A 4784-nucleotide genomic window follows, 5' to 3' on the forward strand; every position below is an offset into this window, starting at 1 on the left:
AAAAGTTCAATATACAGTTTATTACTGTTTTACTCTTTCACATTGTCAAAAGCTCCATCTCCCTTTTGTTAGTGGGTTGATCCATCCACCGGGTCCCTTTTAGTCCGTTACTACATTTGCTTCAGAGTTTAGAGTTGTTGCCACCAAAACCATCCACTCGATTGCCGCGATAGTCTTGTTGCCACCAAAACCATCACTTCCTATTATATAAACAAAATTAATAATTTTTATAGATTGAGAAGAAACGGTAAAATATATAAATCTGGTCTGCTGGGTCAATAATTGTTTCCATTCTTTTGGAGTTTTATTTCACATATCATGATAATGGCCTTGATGTTGTCTATGGAAAATATAATGAATAGTATAAAAAGGGTAGTTTGGACATATAAAAAACTTTAAACAGTCTGATGAGAATTTTTTCAAAGTTAACTGACGGAATATTAACAAAAGGGGGTCTTTGCCTAACGGCTAAAGTTCAGGAAGAGTCTTTTTTGTAAAAAAAGGTACAGACTTTGTCACAAACCCCATATTACAAATTAAGGGGGTCTTTATAATTTACTCTTTATTTTTTTTTACAAAGTTCAAGGGTTGTTAAAACCAAAAATCCAATTAAATAGAAGGCCAAAACCCACCATTTAAAGTACAATCACAATTATACTTTAGATAAACAAGAGGGACTTCTCAAGATAAAGGATCAGGTAGCCGGAACAAGTATTACTCTAGTATGGAAACACTGACATATATTTGCACGAGTAAAAGTGAGCTCGATATCATTTTCATCCAAAAATTCTGCTGAACAGAACTTGTATTTGTGTATGTATAATCAATTACAAATTCAAAAAAAGAAAAAAAAAATACTGAAGATCACCAATGATCCCAGGGGTCATAGCAATATATGACTTGTTCAAAAGCCATTTACAGGTATAGGCCGAATACCCAGTTCTTGATGGAGAGAAGAAGATAATGAGCACCGACTTATTGGTAGGGTCATAATTAAGGCCTTCTCTAATTCTCTTGAAGGACGTCTTTGCACCATCGAGATGATGTATTCTGCAAACGTTGAGTCGCATGGCAATGTGATAGGCCCATCACTCGGTAGTCCAAACACTTCTTCAGACATTCTGAGTAACTCTATGAAGATGGGATTGTTGAGATACGTCAATGGAATAACAAAACGTTTCTGATCAGCCGTGTACACAACGAAGTGATCTTTAACAGCCACCATTGCGCTGCACTCATCCGCACCCCTTTGCAGTTTAGTTCTTGGCGATGAGATTCTTCTCCTGCCGATGGCTGCCAACTTCTGCCACTTTCTTACCATGGCAAGAAGCTTCCTGTTGTTGATCATGTTTTCTAGTGTGAGCTTGAGAGAAATAAGGGTCTTGAGGATAAAGGAAGAGATTTGCTGAGGTTTCTGAGAAGAGAAGAGAAGAGAGATTGTTTTGGGGATGGAGAGAAAGCAATGGGCATAGCTTAGTTATATAGAATTGCCAGAGAAGAGTAGCTTTCCTTATGTCGGGTTGCATATGGGATGCATAATCATGTGATGATTGGACTATTAAGTTCAATCAAGATTAAAGAGTTTGGCAACTTGGCATGATAGATTGTTGGGTGAATATACGATGGCCTCGTGGAGATAGCAGGGCGTCACATTGGATGTTGGATTTCTTTCTTCTCGATTGGTTAGGCAGAGGACATACCGGGTCCATCTAATTTAATGTGCCAACTCATAGACTGAACTAAGTACTACTGTACTGTACTGCTGAAGAGTGAAAATAATCTCGTGAAACAACAATACAAAGGAGTCAAAGGGAAGCACTGAGTGAGTCACTGGGGATACATAATCTGTGTCTGGATTTCAGACCGCACATCCATTACCCATCCTTTTCTCACCTGGACATATAAAGTGGCTAGGTGGGTGGGTTTACTGTATAAACTGTCCACTTGCTTTTAATTGTTGCCCTCAAGGCCTCAACTCTGCCCCAGGACAAAATTGCAAGTGTTTCTTTTTACCAACTTACCTTGTTTATTTATTTGAATTTTTTTAAACCTGTTGATTAAGGGGGTGGTTGCCAATGTGATTGATTCAGAAAAAAATATATCATTTTTGCTGACCATGCAGTTTTTTTCATCCATTCATAATACCAAACTCCCACTAATGTCGTCGCTTCAGTACTCCAAGGACTGTTTACAAAAGAAGTCCCACATACGGTGCATGTTTGCAAAGCTACTATTCTATTCAATTAAAGTGTGGGTTCTCATGTATCTCTTCCTATGCAATTACCGTACAAATGTCCAAGAACCAGCTAATTCATGATCATTGTCTTAAGATGATGGGATATATCAATAAACTAGAGGCTCTTGGATCTGTGCTAGATCATGTCACCAAAGTTGATGCCATCTTGAACTTTTTGCCTCATTTTTTCTATCAGTTCATAATGAATTACAATATGAACAAGCTAAATGTTAGTCTTCAGGAATTCAACAATATATTGCAGAGGGCCTAAAAACTGATAAAGAAGGATGAGCCCATTGCCATGCTTGTTGAAGGTGGCAAATCGAGCAAGAGGAAGAGGAAGGCAAAGTATAAACCTCAGAAAAAAACTAACAAACCTAAAAAGCAGAGGAAGGATAAGGCATCAGATGCCTATCACTTCTGCAAACAGACCGGCCACTGGAAGAGGAACTGTCCTTAGTACCTAGAGACCAAGAAAGAAGGTAATTTCGAATCCTTTGTCACAAATACCAATATGTTGGTGACTTCTGCTTCCTGGTGTATTGACTCCAGGCTTCTACTCATGCATGTAACACATTGCAGGGGTTCAGGACAAGCAGAAGACTGAGTGACGGTGAAGTGATTCTTCACTTGGGGACTTCTACAAGCATTGCAGCTACAACCATAGGAACTGTAGAATTGTATTTCAGAAAATGAATAATTACACTAAAAGATTGTCTTTGTGTACCCAATTTGTAAAGAAATTTGATTTCTGTTTCAAAACTGTGTACGAGTGGTTATTCTGTTCTCTTTAGTTATGTGATTACTATCAAAAGGAATAACAAATTTCATCGCATATGGAGAACTAGAGAAAGGTCTCTATGTTCTCCATCCTTCTTTGGAAACAAATATAACCGAAAATACGTCGGATAAGAACCCCAAGAAAAGAACTCGTGATACAGTTAACCCCACATGCCTATGACATTACCGACTTGGGCCCATTAACATAAATCGTATCACAAGGTTGGTAAATGATGGTCATTTGGATTTTCTTACTGTAGAAGATCTCCCAACCTGTGAACATTGCCTTTAGGGTAAGATGATGAAACGACTATTTAACGGTAAGCCTGAAAGATCAACAGACACGCTTGACGTTATACATACTAATGTATGTGGTCCCATGAATGTTAGGACACGTAAACAACACGTTTATTTCATAGCATTTACCGATGATCACTCTTGGTATGGTTACGTGTACCTAATGAGACAAAAGTCTGAATCCTTTGAAAAGTTTAAAGAGTTCTGGAAAGAGGTCGAGAAACAGTTGGGGAGACACATAAGGCCCTTCGATCAGATCGAGGAGGCGAATCTCTCTAACGAATTTAGGGACTACTTAAAGGAAAATGGGATAGTATCACAACTAGTTGCTCAAACTACACTACAGTTAAACGGTGTGTCAGAGAGGAGGAACCGGACTTTATTGGATATGGTCCGATCACTTCTTGTACACTCGGAATTACCAACATCCTTTTGGAGTTACGCATTGGAGACTGCGATATACGTACTGAACCAGGTTCTAATCAAATCCGTTCCAAAGACTCTGCATGAGCTTTGTACCAGTAAGAAACCAAGTGTGAGACACTTGAAGATTTGGGGTTGTCCGACACATGTTAAAAGAACAAGTGCTGACAAATTGGAATCTAAAACCAGTCGTTGCCTATTTGTAGGTTTACTCAAAAGGCTCTGTAGGGTATTTATTCTATGACCCAGGAGAACATAAGGTGTTTTGTAGTCGAAATGCCCATTTCTTGGAGGAAGATTACATCTTGAACAATCATCGTCAGGAAGTTGTTCTTGATGAGGAGAGCTCAGGAGTAGTGGGAGATGTCCCATACGCTCCAGTTAATAACCAATCTAGGAGATCTACTCGGGCATCCCGGCCTCCAGTTCGTTACAGCTATGACCAAGAAAGTTACTTGGTGGAAACGACGACTAGTGAGAAAGATCCCATGACTTATACGAAAGCTCTGTTGGACATAGATTCCTTGAAGTGGGTAGATGCCATGAGAGGTGAGATGGACTCAATGGAGACCAATGGAGTCTGGACTCTGGTAGATCCGCCCCCTAGGGTAAAAGCAATTGGTTGCAAATTGATATATAAGAGGAAGAAGAGCCCCGATGGTAAGGTTGAGACCTACAAGGCTCGTCTTGTGGCGAAAGGGTACACTTAGAAAAAATGAATCAATTATAAGGAAACCTTTTCGCCCGTGGCTGTGCTTAAATTCATTAGGATCTTGCTTGTTGTAGCAGCATACCATGACTACGAGATTTGGCAAATGGATGTCAAAACCACATTCCTGAATGGAGATCTTACTAAAAATATCTATATGCAGCAACCGCAGGTTTTAAAGTTGCAGGTCAGGAACACATGGTATGTAAACTTAATCAATCCATATATGGACTTAAGCAACTTTCTAGGAGTTGGAATATCCGGTTTGACTCTACTGTCAAACAGTTTGACTTTAGCAGAATCCGGATGAGCCCTGTGTTTATAGGAAAATCAGTGGGG

The 4784-nt window shown here is 39.3% G+C and overlaps 1 pseudogene; it reads right to left on the reverse strand.

Annotated features, from left to right (window-relative positions):
• Positions 1-904: 904 nt before the first annotated feature.
• Positions 905-1348, reverse strand: LOC148791134 (auxin-responsive protein SAUR64 pseudogene; annotated as a pseudogene).
• Positions 1349-4784: the final 3436 nt, after the last annotated feature.

The sequence above is a fragment of the Nelumbo nucifera genome, chromosome 6, assembly GCF_055504915.1.
Source record: "Nelumbo nucifera cultivar China Antique chromosome 6, China Antique-T2T, whole genome shotgun sequence".
NCBI classification, from domain to species: Eukaryota; Viridiplantae; Streptophyta; class Magnoliopsida; order Proteales; family Nelumbonaceae; genus Nelumbo; species Nelumbo nucifera.